The 18,143-nt window shown below is 31.7% G+C and overlaps 1 protein-coding gene across 4 annotated transcripts in view; it reads right to left on the reverse strand.

The window, feature by feature from the left end:
* RhoGAP19D (Rho GTPase activating protein at 19D) overlaps positions 1–18,143 on the reverse strand; it is a 448,570-nt gene that overhangs the window by 352,759 nt on the left and 77,668 nt on the right. The window contains exon 1 of one of the 4 annotated variants that reach the window (XM_075381039.1): positions 10,955–11,091. The exons of the other annotated variants lie outside the window; for them this stretch is intronic. The gene's annotated coding sequence lies outside the window, so the exon portion shown is untranslated. Of the gene's footprint in view, positions 1–10,954; positions 11,092–18,143 lie in introns of those variants that run through there. 4 annotated transcript variants of the gene reach the window in all.

Consider the following 18,143-nt stretch of genomic DNA (forward strand, 5'->3'; position numbering starts at 1 on the left):
GTAAGGCGTGGTATTTTTCATACGCTACAAATTTCATCTTGATATTCCAATATGTAAGCTTCTGTCGTAAATTAATTCATCGGTTAAAAAAAATATTCCCACCCTTTCTACTTCCTGGTACGAAGTAAAGCAAGTATTGTGATCGCGAAAAATTTCGGTTTTCAGATTTCAACGGAAATATCCATTTTGACCACCCCTGATTCCATTTTGACTAGTTTCGGGGTAACAACTATACATACGTATGTATGTATCTCGCATAACTCAACAACGATTAGCCATAGAATGTTGAAATTTTGGATTTAGGGCTGTTATAACATCTAGTTGGACATCTCTTCTTTTGATTGCAGTCGACTGAAAGAAGTGTCCAAAAATTACAAAATTCAAAAAAATTTATACTTTCTTAACTTCATTAATAAGCCCTCATTGAGAGCTTTCCAACAATATATCGTAAATGGTACTTATTTTCATCGGTTTCAGAGTAATAGCATTATAAAATTTTAATTAATGAAATATTTGGATCGTACAAGGGAAAGGCACATCGGTACGAATCAGACTTCATCTCCTTTTTTACTTTTTTTTTTTAAATTTAGATACATTGATTTACCTATGATTGTAAGTCAAATAATAAGTCGATAGTAATAATAAAAAAAAATAAAAAATATCAGAGGTTATTAGTGAAATAAAATTGTATGTACTTTTAAAAATGTGTATATGTAATTTAATAGGCATACAAGAAGTTATATGGTGTCGAAATCAGATTTTATTCCAAAAATTTAATATATTCTTTCCCTCCGAAGGTATATAACGATAATACCTTATGCAGGCCAAAATCCATACGTCTGTCACACAAAAACAGATTTTTTTGAAGAAAATAAACAAGCATGTTATTTGATTTTTACGAAACATGTTAACCGATTTTTTTTTATGAAAACCAAACGTGTTTGTTAATTTTCTTTAGTTATGATGGATTTTCATCACGTAACGGTTCAATTTACCCGTTACATTTTTTTGGATATGAACATTGGAATAAAAAGTTTTTTCGGAGACTACTTACAATTTTGTTTTTTTATGTCTCCCTTAAGGCACAAAACTTAAACAAAGACCAATTTTTAATATTTTTTATGTAAAAATACATAAAACATGATAGTACCACTCGTACTATCATTGTCTACGATGATCTGTACGAGTGTAAATGAAGTGTAATCTTGTACAGTCTCAGTTCGACCGTTCCTGATATGTGTGGTTAATTGAAACCCGACCGCCAAGGAACACCGGTATCCACGATCTAGTATTCAAATCCGTGTAAAAATAGCTGGCTTTACTAGGACTTGAACGTCGGAACTCTTGACTTCCAAATCGGCTGATTTGGGAAGACGCGTTCACGTCAAGACGCTTCTACCCAACTATAACAGCCCAGTGTTAGATCATCCCCACCTTATTCGTCTGACCTGACATCATGTGACTTATCTGTTCCCCAAGGTCAATTCTAGATTAAAAGGCACAAGATTTCAGACCGTTGAGGCTGTGAAAGAAAAAGCGGCACGCGTCATGAAAGAGTTCACAGAAGAAGACTTCCAGGACTGTTTCGAACGATGGAAAATTCGCATGGAGCGTGGTAGGGATAGAGAAAGGGTTTATATTTAATGGGATAATAACTAAATACGTATAAATTTAATATAATATATTTTACAGCATTAGTCTCGTTATTTAATACCCACACTCTTGGGTGTATATATATATATATATATATATATATATATATATATATATATATAGAGAGAGAGAGAGAGAGAGAGAGAGAGAGAGATTTCTTTAAAATTAGTTTAATCTTTTTTTATGTGATGCAGTAATGAATAAAAGACAAATTCAATTAATTCCATTTTTAATAAATTTAATTATGTTGTTATAAATAGAAAATTTATTTTCTAAATTTAAAGTCAGTAACTTTTGTAAATCGATAACAGATCAAACATTTTGTATAATAATTTTTCATTATATTGGACGCTTATGCACACTAAACAAAAACTTTCACTAAATTTGTATTATTAATATTATTATCAACGAACAACAAAAATGTTCATACATGTTAAATGACTCATGCATCAACCGTTGTAGTATGTCTTACAATACACAACGCATAACAGATATTCATTCATTGTCAAAAAAATAAGGAAGGATGACCTTTATAATAGTTTGTGCGGGGTAAATAACTTTTCCCCGTTAACGTAATGTAAAATCTGAAACAACCCTATAGAACATAAAGGGTGAAATGTCACTTATTTAACGATTATTAACCCACAGTAATCCGTTATTCGTTAAATTAAATATTAAATGCCGGACACGTAGCCAAAATGAATAACGGCAATTTTCTACATGCACGGCTTTATACAGATAGAAACTTCTACACGTGCTTTAAACATTATTATTTATTTCAGGACGAGTGTACATTGGCGTGTGTTCACGTACACAAACACTCGAGCACGTGGAAAAGAGAGAGAAAGAAATTACGGCTTTACCGATAAAGATTATAACCGACAAACTCAATTTTCCGTAATATTTAGAACGGTACGAATTATCAAAAGGTAATGAAGCACGAATAGAGATGAGAAAAAATAATAATTAAATTTTCTTTGCGCCTAAAAAAGTAATCAAAAGTAAAAACTTTTCAATTTATTAAATTTATACGCCAACTAACAATATATGAAGTGGATGCATATAAAAAAAAACTTCTACAAACCGATATTCAAAATTTAGGAAACTATAAGAAGACTAATTGGGTACCCGCGGATTCAACCGGCTTTAACCCTCATTTTTATTAAAAATATCGTTAATGAAAATTTTCTTGTTAAACTGGGCTGAAGCTGATGACTACTCTATAAACAAAATACTTAGGAAAGTACATTTTTTTAAAAGGACTTTTATTTTAATATATTTTACGCGTAATACTGAATCAACACATCCAATAATTAAAATTTTGCGACCCCCTCCCCAATTTTTTGGCCAAGCAGATGGGGTTTGACGAGTTCAAAATGTAGGAAACAAAAATTTATTTAGTACTTAATACGAGTACAAAAAAAATCAACCGGTCAAATAATTTTCGAATTCTAAATTTCCCTTGTTGTTTTAACTCTGTGCGTATTTTTATCATTTTAATTCCAATTTTTGTGGAAAATTTGCCAAACCGTAAAGTTATGATTTGTAAAGGACCAAAAATTCCTTTTTTCATTTAATACGTGTATATAAATAGAATGAAAATTACATTCGGTTACCGAATTTCATTAATGTAATTTTTATTTTACCGGCCTCATACCTCTAAAAAGCTATGCTACAAATGAAAAGTATGGAAATCACTCAAAAAATGAGGTACGGCCTTTTTTTTTATTTCTCAATATTTCAAGTCCCAAGAATCACAAAAAGAAATGGGGGTGTACAGTTCGCACGTGCGTTTGAACCTTATTAACTTTTTTAATAAATAAACCCGTTTTGAGGAAATTTGGCACAGAAACTCGTCTATATGAGGCAATTTATCGGTAAAACTTTGGAATCGAAATTTCCAGGAGTGAAGTAGATAAGTTTCTTTAGGGTCAATTTTCTCTAAATTTTGCAAACATAATCCCATTTTATATTAAGCCCGGTACACGCACGCATGCTTATCTTACGATGTTTAAAAACGTTTTGCTCCAAAATTCTCCTACTTCACCAAAAATCAAAAACCAATCTTTTTTTTATTATTATTGGGAATTTTTTAACCGAATTTTTAATGTTAAATGTATTCCTAAACGTACTAGTAGAATAAATAGCCCGAAAAAATACTTTGCGTACAATATCGGAGTTGGAGAAGACGATCAAAATTCAACAAAAGATCGTTTGAATTCTTTAAAAACTTTTCCAGTTTATTCCGCTACTTAAAAACCAAAAACGTATAAAGAATAAATAACCAATTCCAGGAAAGTACAACCGCTTTGTTGTCAACTCTTTTTAATAAAACGAAATTTAAAAAATGGAAAAAAGTACAATACCGCTTCTAGCGTCGAATGTAAAAATATTTCGTACAGTAATTACGGAAATACATAATAACGTTACATTTTATTTAACTGTATGTACACAGTTCATTACTTAATCAAGCGATCCGATAATTTAAAAATTTTAAAACACCCCTTCCTTAATTTTACGGCTCTAAGGGTTTGATGAATTCAAAATATAAGAATTAACATTTTATTAGTCGTACTTAACACTTATTTGTAGACCGGATTATACGCAACATAAAAGCCTTGAAATATACATGAAAAGTGTCAAAATATGCAACTTTAATAAAAAAAATAGTAATTATTGGTTTTTTGATTTCAAAATCAGCATACAATTAGTAAGTAGTCGAATAACATATCGATAAATTCGTTAATTAACAATTATTTAACTTTTTGTTACTTTTGTAAACATTAACAATCAGAGGTACCGTTCCGAGGCTGCAAAGTGCGCCGCTCTAAGAGCCGTACGGCCGCCGAAAAATATTAAAATCTAGTGACGATGCGTATTTAAAGGAAAATATCCAATAACCGGTGAAACGGGCTTAATATACAAACGCATATAATCCGGTCACTATTTACGTGTAATCATAAGTAAGATAAAATAGATCCGGTACTTTTCCAATTTTGAATTTCTCCCCTTTTTAGGACCCCTGCCCAAATTTTAGAAAATTTTAACGACTTAAAATCCGATCAAGATCAATTATCTTCTCGTTACTCGTTAAATGGCTCTCCGTTTAACGAGTTTTATCGTATCGATCGGGCGATTCAGATGTGATGGTTAAACAGATAAAAGATTAAAAACTCTGATACGGACAACACATCGCTTCCTTGTACGCCTATTAAATTTTATTTCAATAATAACCTCTGACATATTTTCATTTTTTTTTTTTTTTTTTTTTTTTTGTTAATATTGAGCTATATTCATCATAAAAATATTTTTACAATGAGAGGTTAATAATTATTAATAAATCAATATATTTTAATTAAAAAAAAAAACAGATGAAGTCTGATTCGATCCGATGTGCCTGCCCTTAAAATCCAAATATTTCATTAATTAAAGTTTTATTCGGTTATAACTCTGGAACCGATGAAAATTAGTACCGTTTAAGATATATCGTTGTAAAATTCTCAATGAGGTCTTATTACTGCAGTTAAGAAAACCCAAAATCCAAAAAAAAATTTGGATGTTGGACTTTTTTGGACACTTGGTTCGGTCGATTTCAATCAAAAGGGGAGGTGCAATGTACAAATCCAGATGTTATAACAATCGTAAAACCCAAATTTCAACATCCTACGTTGTTGAGTTATTCGAGATACAGGCTTCACGCAGAAACCAGTCAAAATGGATTCACGGATGGTCAAAATGGATATGTCCGTTGAAATCTGAAAACCGAAATTTTTCGCGATCACAATACTTGCTTTTCTTCGAAAGGGTGGGAATTTTTTTTTGACCGATGAATTAATTTACGACAGAAGCTTGTATATTGGAATATCAGATGAAATTTATAGTATATGAAAAATACCACGTCTTACCGGGATTCGAACCTGGGACGTCCGGATGAAGGGCCCCGAGTTGATCGGCGAAATAAAATCGTCTAAAATAGAATTTTAAATCTTCTTTACCGGAGGAGTTTAGCAAACAATTTTTCTGACAAAAGTTTCAATTTTTTTTACCGACAGATCACAAATTACCGAAAATTTTTATTTAATATTCTTCTTCTCAAAAAAACGGCAATATATTTTTATTTTGGTTCAGAAAAGGAGTTCAAATCACCATAAAGATTTTGCCTATTTCACTCCGAAGACTGTGGTAACAAAAAATATATATATACATATATTTTTTTATGAGATTTTTTTAATTTACTTCAGAAAGAAATCCATTTATCAAGCTACATTTGAAATGTAACTCTTAATGAATAAAAAACAAGATAATTGCCCTGTAAAATGAAAAAAAGGATTTTCGCAATTTCAAATTTTTAATGTTGAAAAAGTCTTTTGTAAACAGTAAAGTCGGTAAAACAACTTTATAACATCATTTTCCTGACGGGCAGTTACTAATTTTTTTAAATCGATATTTTTTTAAAATTATTAATAATATTAATTAATAAATTAAACGGATATTTCCGTTGAAATCTGGAAAGCGAAATTTTTCGCGATCACAATACTTCCTTTACTTCGTACGATTAAAAATGTTTTAATTTTTTGTATTTGTTGTAAATTCCATTTACCAACAAGAAAAAATATAATTAAAAAAAAACCGTTTACAAGAAACGAAATAGTGAAAAACGTACGTATTAATAAACTAACAAAAAAAAATGTATAAAGTAGACAAACGATACGTAAAACCGCTACGGAGAATGAACTAAGCTCTATGAAATGCGTGAATATATATATTTTTTGTAACATTTTTCAACTATTTTCTTAAAATGATCCGTGAAAGCGATTTAAATAATACGAGTAGATTGACCTCGACTGAATTATATAAAATATATTGGCGAAATTAATGTTCTTTGCTACGGATTTAAAATTTTAAACGTACAATGTTTTAATTACACGTCGTTTAATAATTGAAATACAGTAATAATTTTTACGGTCTTTAAATATTAAACGTTCTTTGAATTTTATATTTTTGTATTCACATGTAACTAATGCTTATACGATTTATTAGTTTAATTAATAATAAAATAATAAAAATCCAAATAATTAAAAGAAAATGAAATATATAAAATATTCGCGGTATAATCGATTAAACGACAATATTAACCGCAATATTTTACGTATCGTCTTCTAACGACATACAAACCTAATATTTTGACATCGGCCAATTTCATATAACGAGATATAAAGTTTAATGCCAAGGGTCACAGAATTTATAGATCGACCCGACATTCACCTCTTTCCGTGGGAGGAGGGGTTATATCCTGTTACGGCCTTTATTTTAACATCCCTATATGCGTTATTAAAAATAATATATAACCGAAAATATTACACCTTTGAACTACCGAAGGTATACACTCAAACATTTTAAGGGTTATTTTTAATAAATACATTCAAAGCCCGACACATACATACACACAAAATCGATCGAATAAAACGCAAAATATATCTATATATAGGGCGGTCCATTTCACGTCATTAACCAAAAGAAATTAAAGAAAAATTATTTATAGTTTTTTTAGAAATAAACAGAAAAACTTTTAAACTTCCAAAAAATAAAAGAAAAAATATTTATTATTCAATATTTCACCCTTTTTATGTTATTTATATATATATATAAAATATAAAAACGAATGTTTCTTTGTCCCGTACGCCTTTTTATATCGTTCGTCCAATTACGGTGAAATTTTGGGGAGTTGTGCGTACGCCCGCGTTAATTTTTGAATTACTTTTGACCCGCTAGGTGGCGCTGAGGTTGAGATACTTCGTAAAATTGTATTTACGGTCCGATTTGGCTCGTATTCAGAATATATATTAGTTATGCGAAAAGAAAGATTTTTGCAAAACCTATACCCGATAGGGGGCGCCGGTATCGAGATATTTACGAAACAAACAAATATACCGACAGAATTTCTTCTTATATAAAAGGTAATGTTCGTATGTGTGTCCGCTATAGACTAAAAAACTACCGAACCGATTTACACGCTGGTTTTTATAAAATGGTCTGCCTTGTCCGAAGAAGGTTTAAAGGTATTGAAATCCTCGATCTGACCGGCAGAAAGAAAGTCAGGGGTATTTTGAACCGACTACTATGTTTAGAAAATAGTTTAAATTAAATCCGGTAGGTAGTGCTGTTTTGACGATTGGATTTATTTACGAAAGCTTAAATTTTGTAAAGTTCCGTAATGTTTCGTAACTTTCTTATCGTTGAGGATTAATTGTGATGATTTTGCAGACATAACTCTTTTCGTTAAAAAGTTATTTTCCACCGACTACCGTGTTTAAAAGAGTGATTTCAATTAAATCCGACAGTTAGTGCTGTTTTTTTGCCAATTGAATCTATATACATACCGACTATTCTAAGGTATAAGGTTAAATTTTGCGAAGTTCCGTAATGTTCAGTTTTTTAATGTTTTATCAAACTTTCAATTGCGTTTATTTAATATATATATATAATTATCTATATTAATAGCTTCGAAAGTAATACTGTACGTTTCTTCTCAAAAGTCGGTAAAATCAGTAATGTTTATTCATATTGAAAGACGTAATAATTTTATTATTACGGAATAATCCAGATTTGTTACCGTATGACCGAAAAACTTTGGAAAAAATTGTGCATAAACAGAAGATGGTGCAGTTAACAAACAGAACCGTCGCTACTGGCCTGCTGAGAATCCACGAGAAATCAACTAAAAACCGCTTTCTTTATTTTTCTGTTTAGCCTCCGGTAATCACCGTCAGGTATTACTTCAGAGATATGTACGAGTGTAAGCGAAGTGTAGTCTTGTACAGTCTCAGGTCGACCGTTTCTGAGATGTGTGGTTAATTGAAAGCCAACCACCAAAGAACACCGGTATCCACGATCTGGTGGTCAAATCCGTATAAAAGTAACCTGCCTTTACCAGGATTTGAACTTCAGAACTCTCGACTTCAAAATCGGCTGATTTGGGAAGGCGCGTTCACCGCTAGACCAAACCCGGTGGGTTGTGCATCACGAGCTGCTGCCGCCAAATAGAACGGTAGACTCAGAACTGTACTGTTGACAAATAGTGCGATTTCACCAGTCGATTAAAAAGAAACGGCCTGAACCGGTCAACAGAAAGGCTGATAACGCCACCGCATACATCTTTAACGACAAAACACAAATTGAGAGAACTTGACCGGGAGGTTTTAATGCATCCGAGTTATAGTCCGGACTTAGCATCGTCAGACTTTAGTTTATATCGGTCTCTGCCGAAGTCCCTGAATGGTGTGCAGGTAGTTTCCAAAGAAGCATGTGTAAACCGTGTCGCACAATTCTTTGACCAGAAACCATAGAAGTTCTATAGCAAAGAAATTATGGTGTCGCCGGAAAAATAGCAGAAGGTCATCGAAAAAAATGGTTTATATGTGGTCTCATAATTTTATTTTCCATTAATAAAAAATGTATTATCAATTTTGATCTCCAAAGGCTCGATGCTTTTTAGACAATTCTTTATATATACATATAATGTTTCCTCCAACCAGTTTTCCAGCTGCTGGCGAGTCTTGATGTGTGTGCAGACAAATGCAACTACTCGCTTTCCAGGCCTTACATAGCTGCAGATATAGTGTAATATTAAGTTTAAATAAACGTATCGGTAAACTTGTAATTTGGAAAAGACTCAGGTCGACTGCTCCTGAGAATTACGGTTACTTGAAACCCAACCGCTGAAGAACACCGTCTAGCATTCAAATACGTATAAAAACAACTGCCTCGAACCTCGGAACTCTTGACGTCGAAAATCAACTGATTTTGTGATGACGACTTTATATATAAACAGAATGATTCAGGAGGATAGGGCAATACTTTGACAACTCATTCTAGAGGCTAAAAATAAGAAAAAAGTTCATATAAACATAGGTCCGAAAACGCTCGTTAGCGAGTTAAACAGGGCGAAAGATTTCGTCCGAGTTTCAGTTCCTCCGGGTAAATTAAGGCTTTCTGAAATGGGAAGGTCAATTATGGGGAAGATTTAATTGTTTCTTATGGTTTTTAAGCTGGGAAATCGAAAAAAATAGGTCCCAGAACTGTATCTCTCTTAGTTTCTACGATATCCCGTGTAAAACGCCAAAAATAGGGTCAAAAAACACATTTTTTTTACGTTTAACGTACAATAACGTTGTTAAATTGGCAATAAATCATACATTTTTTAAAAATAAATTGTAGAGAATTTAATTATAAGAAGATTGATGTAAATAATTTCAACAAAAAAACAAATAAAATTTTAAACATGTCGACTCTTATTAACAAGAAAACCGACGAAAACTTAGAAGAAAATGTAACAAAAAAAGATATGTGAAATGTGTAGATGTGTCACTACGATTTATATTTAAAAACGATTTATTGCCAATCTAACAACGTTATTGTACGTCAAACGTAAAAAAAATGTGTTTTTTGACCTATTTTAGGCTTTTACACGGGATATCTTAAAAACTAAGAGAAATACAGTTCTGGGACCAATTTTTTTCGATTTCCCCAGCTCAAAAACCATAAGAAACAATTGAATTTGCCCCTTAATTGACCTTCCCAGAATTTCAGAAAGCCTTAATTTACCCGGAGGAACTGAAACTCGGGCGAAATCTTTCGCTCTGTATAACTCGCTAACGAAGCGTTTTCGGACCTATGTTTATATGAACTTTTTTCTTATTTTTAGCCTGTAGAATAAGTTGTCAAAGTATTGCCTTATCCTCCTGAATCACTCTGTATATAAAATATATTGCTACAACTCATCAGGAGAAAGAATTATACCGAAGTATAAATCGATCAATAAATATACACAAAATTATTGAATTAATAATAACAAAAAATGGTACGAGGGAAAAATGTACCAAAAAAAAAGATTCGTACTGGAGTAGACCGCACATTATAAATACTCTTGTAATAAACAAAAAAAATTTTTATTAAGATCTGTATTTTGTAGACCCGCATTGATAATAAATTAATTATAAAATTTTCTCTAATAAAGTCTATAATAGATTATTCATTGTTTATAAAATTGTACAATTAATAATAGTCGACAATAATTTTAAATTAAGACAATTCCCAACAATTATTTTAACAATTAAAAATTATATTTATATTTATTTTATATTAATAAGTTAAAATTTTAAACTGAATTAAATCCTAATTTAAATAAAAAATTTCAAAAATAAATAAGATAAAAAGATTCTAATACTAAAATTTAATTCTAAGTTAAATTTCTCTGTTTTACAAAATTATTTAAAAAATTAAAATAAATAAATAAACTTACCTCGGTTATATTATTAATATCCTTATGGTTTCAAAAAGAAAAAAAAACAATAAAAAATTTTTACAGTACAGTATTTTAATTCACTTCAATTGAAAAAAAAAAATTGTGTCACTACCACAAAATAATCATATTTAAAAAGAAAAAAAAAACACCACAAAATTGAATTTAAATAAAATCTTTTAATTAAAGAGAAATTTATTAATTAAATCACACAAACATTTTAAAGAATAAATAAAAAATAACGGATAAACAAAACGAGAAAAGTATACATAAATAATTAAAATGCACTCTCTAAAACTACACAAAAATAAACACACAAACTTTCGTCATGACATTCGAAGACAGACTGGTTAAACGACGGTAAGGATAGTACGCGATTTAGAAGAGAACGTCTGTTACAAAAAAGCGATTCTAATGCTATCTATCGGACAGTTAGGCGAACTACAATCCTTTTCAAATTAGCTTAATAAAAACAGCGCATGTCATGACTGAAAAAAAAACCACCGCTACAAAAATTACAATATTATTTATATAACTGGAACCGGGCTTCGAAAGGGTTTTACTCAAATCACTTTCTTCGACAAAATGCAAATATTAGAATTTAAATTTAAAAAAAAATTATTTAATTAATGACACTAATTTCATATTAAGATAAAGAAAAGTGAACAAATATTTATCAGAATAATGAACTATAAAACCCAACGGTAATTCATTTATTTCGTAAAATAAAACGGCAAAGCCTTGGTACATTGCACAATAAAAGACAAGCGGCACAAATTATATTAATTATAATATTGAAACTTTTTAAACAAATTCGATTACATATAGCTGATCTTTGACCTTGTTAACAAAACTCACAAAAAAAATATCAAGTGTCCCTGCTTATCCATGAATTATATAAATAACTCTAGCCGACGGCGAAAGACGAGTTCTCTGACTCCGGCGTAGTAGACGATTAATTCCTTACACTTTATCAGGTTACACGTTATCGAAATAACAACAACAATCTTGGCATTAAGAGTCTGTATCATACAAATACGGCATCCTACAATGTCCTGCTCTTTAGTGAGGGTAAGCCCCAACACGTACACTGTTCCTGGCAACTAATAACATGTCCGCCGAAGCCTCTTTCTCGCAGACGGTTAAAAACGTTTTTTGAACCCCCTCTTTTGACCGGATAAAATTACGTTTCAAAACTACTGTGCGATATTCCAAAAACGATGCTATTTCGGTATAAGTTTAAGATTGCCCCGACGTTAACAAAATGACGAGTCACCCGCAGTATCTATATTGTGCGGGAACAATAATTTCTCATCAAATTAATTAATTCAGAGTTAGAAATAGATTTTTGAATTATTTTTGAAACCCGACTGTTCCTTGAATTTCTCTTTAAAAAAATGAAGATATGAATTTGACATTACTGTATATAATCTTAATAAGAATATATAAAGACTAATTCCTAGATTTTCAAAAATTCGAACTCGAATGGAAGCGAAGAAAGGTAAAAAAAATTTGAACTAGGACTATACATTTTTCCCATTCCGACTAAATATACCGAACGAGATATTCACCAGATTTAGGCTTGCAAACACTCTATAGATAAATACCTAAAAACTACTTTCGGGTACTTTTAAGATTTCAATTTTTTAAGGGATGGAACCGGTGTACGACGCAGCGGGTCAAACAACTAACCGATTATACTGCCTCCGGGTGCTTGATTAAAAAACATAAAATTTGTAAAACATTGACCGCGACGAGAAACACAAGTAAAATATAGACCCGACGAAGCCGCGACAGGGATGCTAGTGTGTGTGTGTGCCCGCGCGGGGGAGGGTTCACACATACAGTATAACAAAATATTTGAGTAAAATTTCAAATTTTTTGGTCAACAGTTTTCGAGTTATAAGATAAAAACCGTTTAGAAATAATGTTGAATATCCTCTACAAACCATAAATCCAATTAACTTAAAACTTTGAAATTTTAAATAAGTTAATAAGTAATTTTCTACGACCACTACAAAAAAAAATAAAAAATATTTAAATCTACCCCTTCCATTTTTCTTTTTTTTTTCCAAAATTTAATGCCATCATATTCCCGAATATATACTTTTTTTCGATTTTTGAGGAATTTATGTTGAGCCACCCGGAATTATTAATCAAAAACCAACAGAACGTTAATACAAACATACGCCTTTGAATTTTAGATTCAAAATTTAATTTGGAATTAAAAGGATGTTAAAACTTCGATATTTGCAACAAAAAAAAAAAAAACAGGTTAACTGAAATTTTGGATCGATCTCTATATTTTCCTTTTATAGCTGTTCTGTTACGGCAGCAACAGACCTGTGCCGGAAAAGAAAAAAAAAACAAGAACGTCGGTTAAATTTAAGCGGACGGAGAAGCCCTGTTGTGTTAAAGCAGACAAAAAAAATAATAGGACGTATCAGTAACCGAAAAATCTATTTTTATTTCATCTCGTCTCAAAATAAGTGGATATGAATGGGTATGCAAAATATGAAATATCACGAAAATGTTTCAAAATTCGTTAAAACGTGCTTTGTAATTTTTAGTCGTACTGTAATCAAATTATTATCGTACATTGTACGAGTTTAATTAGTACATAAAATTTGGATTTCAAAAGATAACATCTTATATTGAAATTCCGCATAGCCGTTTAGCTGATTTTGCAATTTTTTACACCCGCACCCTTAACTTACCCGCGTACGGGGAGATGTTTGCAAAAGTAATGTTGGAATATTGTATTGTCACCCGATCTTAGTATTTTTTTTTTTTTGTCTTCAGTCATTTGACTGGTTTGATGCAGCTCTCCAAGATTCCCTATCTAGTGCTAGTCGTTTCATTTCAGTATACCCTCTACATCCTACATCTCTAACAATTTGTTTTACATACTCCAAACGTGGCCTGCCTACACAATTTTTCCCTTCTACCTGTCCTTCCAATATTAAAGCGACTATTCCAGGATGCCTTAGTATGTGGCCTATAAGTCCGTCTCTTCTTTTAACTATATTTTTCCAAATGCTTCTTTCTTCATCTATTTGCCGCAATACCTCTTCGTTTGTCACTTTATCCACCCATCTGACTTTTAACATTCTCCTATAGCACCGCATTTCAAAAGCTTCTAATCTTTTCTTCTCAGATACTCCGATCGTCCAAGTTTCACTTCCATATAAAGCGACACTCCAAACATACGCTTTCAAAAATCTTTTCCTGACATTTAAATTAATTTTTGATGTAAACAACTTACATTTCTTACTGAAGGCTCGTTTAGCTTGTGCTATTCGGCATTTTATATCGCTCCTGCTTCGTCCATCTTTAGTAATTTTACTTCCCAAATAACAAAATTCTTCTACCTCCATGATCTTTTCTCCTCCAATTTTCACATTCAGCGGTCCATCTTTGTTATTTCTACTACATTTCATTACTTTTGTTTTGTTCTTGTTTATTTTCACGCGATAGTTCTTGCGTAGGACTTCATCTATGCCGTTCATTGTTTCTTCTAAATCCTTTATACTCTCCGCTAGAATTACTATATCATCAGCAAATCGTAGCATCTTTATCTTTTCACCTTGTACTGTTACTCCGAATCTAAATTGTTCTTTAACATCATTAAATGCTAGTTCCATGTAAAGATTAAAAAGTAACGGCGATAGGGAACATCCTTGTCGGACTCCCTTTCTTATTAGGGCTTCTTTCTTATGTTCTTCAATTGTTACTGTTGCTGTTTGGTTCCTGTACATGTTAGCAATTGTTCTTCTATCTCTGTATTTGAACCCTAATTTTTTTTAAATACTGATCATTTTATTCCAGTCTACGTTATCGAATGCCTTTTCTAGGTCTATAAACGCCAAGTATGTTGGTTTGTTTTTCTTTAATCTTCCTTCTACTATTAATCGACCTTAGTAACCGTGCAAAATTTCATCGATCAGCAATGTCAGGAAGTATGTTAAATTAAGAATGCAAGATCTGAGGACAAACGTGAAAAAAACCATTATGAGTTAAAGAAAAGCAAGTAAAAACAGGATTATTTCCTGGAATCTTATTAATACAGCTACGCAACAAGCAGGAAAGTACGGTCATCGGTCAAAGAATGGGGTATTGTTTTTTTTTTTCGTATTTCTCGACGTTTCGTGACCCAGAATAATGTTTATACATACGTAAATGTAATCATGTGTTTGAGGCTGAATGACTTTTGGCTGGATAAACAAATTTTGATGAAACATTTTAGTAGAGATCGGACGAAGAGAGTCGCACATGTGGATCAACCTGTTGGTAAACGTTTAGGGTCGATATCTCATGGAGTAGGGTAGATAAATTTTTTTCGGTCGATTTTCTCAAAATTTTACCCAAACATAACCCTACTTTATATCAAGCCCGACACATGTGTAAATAATCATATCTTACCGTTTAAAAAATGTTGCTCCAAAATTGGAAAAAAAATATATTTATTTATTTACTACATATTTTTAAAGCAAATTTTTTTTAACATCTTCCTATGCATAGCAGTAGTGCAAGCGAGCCAAACGAAAAAAAGATACTTTGAGGACGATATTGGAAGCGGGGGAACCGATGAAAGTTTGAAAATATCGATTTTTCTAAATATTAAACTTAAATATTAAAATGAACAACCGATCCCAGGAAAGTATCAGAAACTTTGTCGTCATTTTTTTGATAAAACGACTCTTACTTAAATCGATTAATAAAACCTTTACTCGAGTCAAAAAACAATGAATAATAAAACCGACGTAATTTGATACAAAATTCGAACGTTTAATATTTAAAACAAAATAAAAAACTGACAACACAGTTTCTGTACGGCTTACAGAAACTCTTAATTCTCTTAACTCTTAATTCTTACGGCTGATGTACGGCTTACACGCACAACTTAATTTAAAATCTTTATCGTTTAAGATCTAAATATAATATTTTTCTGTTTATTTAATTCAATGATTCTCCTCCGTATTTAATACGCGCGGGTGTGGCGGTACTAGCGGCGACGGTCGGCACTAAATAAACTAATGTAATTCGCAACTTACATAAAACAAATTTCGCTTGTACGGCCGCCAGACCGATGTAGCCGTGTAGCTTATCGCACCAGGTACCGAATCGACCGTGAAATCGAGTTCGACACCCGGCCACACCGAGTTACTTTTTAACAATAAGTTTTATTTATTTATTTATTTATTTAATTCTACCGCTAATCTGTGACGTCACAACGTAGCAGACGAGTACAAGATCATTTTTTGGGATGGAGGTGCGATTTTATAAATTGTTTTTTCCATATACTGTTATTTTTTAATCGTTAAAAAATGCACCTAAGCAACACACGACCTTAATTAGGCGAAATTTCGAGATACTAAAGGCGACCTCGCTCTAGTTTCACTCCCTTGACCTTTTAAGTTGAAAATTAAACGGCATCAATGCCCCGCATATAGAAGTAATCTGAATATGTTTGGTCAAAATCGGTCCAGCAGTTCTGGAAATATAAGGTGATTGACAGGCCGACACCGAACACACGCGCGCATAATAATATTAACATCCGGAAAATTCCATCCGATTTTTTCGGTTCCTTAGGTGCCATAACGTCAAGATCCGAAGAATACCGGATATGCCCGTATTGGGACGATTATAAAAGTTTCCCTTCTAGAGCTACAGCGGTATCTAGACGTGAAAGTAGAATTTAATTAATTTTTTAAGGAGGATAAATTTTATCTTCTCGTGCATAAAATTACGATGAGTACTTTAAATAAAACGGACTTAAATATTAATCTTCAAAAAAACTACAATATTAGACTTCAAAAAATTTACAAAAAATAGAAAACACGACTTAATTCACCGGGGAAAAAAACAGCAAATTGGCCTATGTTAATTTAAAGCCGACCAGAAAACTTTGAAATTTGAATTTTTCAATTTAAATTACAACTATGTTTAATGATTTTATACATTAACTGCGTTCTCGGCTTTACTCGATTAATCTCTCACCTCTATCACAAATATTGATACGAACTCGTAAAACCTTTCTTGTTAAACTGAACTGAAGTTAATACCTGTCATAATAAACTTATGTCTTAATAATTTAGCGACCCTGACGGTCTGATGTGTTCGAATGAACATAGTTTTGAATAGTACGTCACTTTTATCGTAATTATAACACGTTATTATTATTATTATTATTATGAAATATACCTGTCTGAAATCGGGTCATTCTTTTTTATTACACACTGTGCTAAACAAAAACTAAATTTTGTCCTTTCAAACTGCAAGATAATACCCGGTTAATATATAGATATATATAAAAAGCAAAATAAAAACGCGAGTGAGAAAAATGTTAAAATATCAACGTCCGTTAAAGGTGAAGCCAACCTTTTATATAGAAAGGGTAAACGATTGAAAAAACGCCGAGGGAAATTTCTAATTTAGATTGCAAGGAAAATATCACTGCCTAATGTAACTTTTATTACTGTTATTATTAATCCTGCGGGTATATAAAAGAATGAGCAAGAAATGGTGGGGGGAAGTAAGGATGAGATAACAGATCTGTATATAGTTAAAAATAAAAAATGAATAATCTCATCTGTCGTATGATTAATATTCCAATATATATATATATATATATATATATATACCGTTTTTTTTTTTCACTTCACCGCTTCTGTTTCTTTTACCTTCACGTTCAGTATTTAGTATTTTTGTAAGAGTAAAATATATATATATATATATATATATATAAGGATATAAGATATCCTTCCTATAAAAAGAAGGATATATATTCTATACTTTCTATCATAAAGGATAGGATTATTCCTATTTTAAAAACGTATAAAAATTTTGAGATAACTTACAGATTCGGTTGATGTCTCATTTCATAGAAAAACACATCACGTTTGTCATCCGACATTCACTTTGGTTCGATACGGCTTCCATTTACTAATGCGACATACATCCCAATCTGAATTCCTTTCAATCCGGAATGTAGCCGGCAATCAGGGCGTTAATTCTGCAGTGGCGGCATTAATTCGATTGGAAGTCTTAGCTGAACGAGATCAACAGAAAAAGGCGTTACATAAACTCGACATTAATGAAACCTACAAAAAAAAATCTAGCGAGATCAAATCTGGGGAGCGAGGTGGCCGTGCGATTGGACCTTCACGACCTGGTAATCGAGTATCAA

Source organism: Lycorma delicatula, chromosome 13, assembly GCF_047948215.1.
Source record: "Lycorma delicatula isolate Av1 chromosome 13, ASM4794821v1, whole genome shotgun sequence".
Lineage (NCBI taxonomy): Eukaryota > Metazoa > Arthropoda > Insecta > Hemiptera > Fulgoridae > Lycorma > Lycorma delicatula.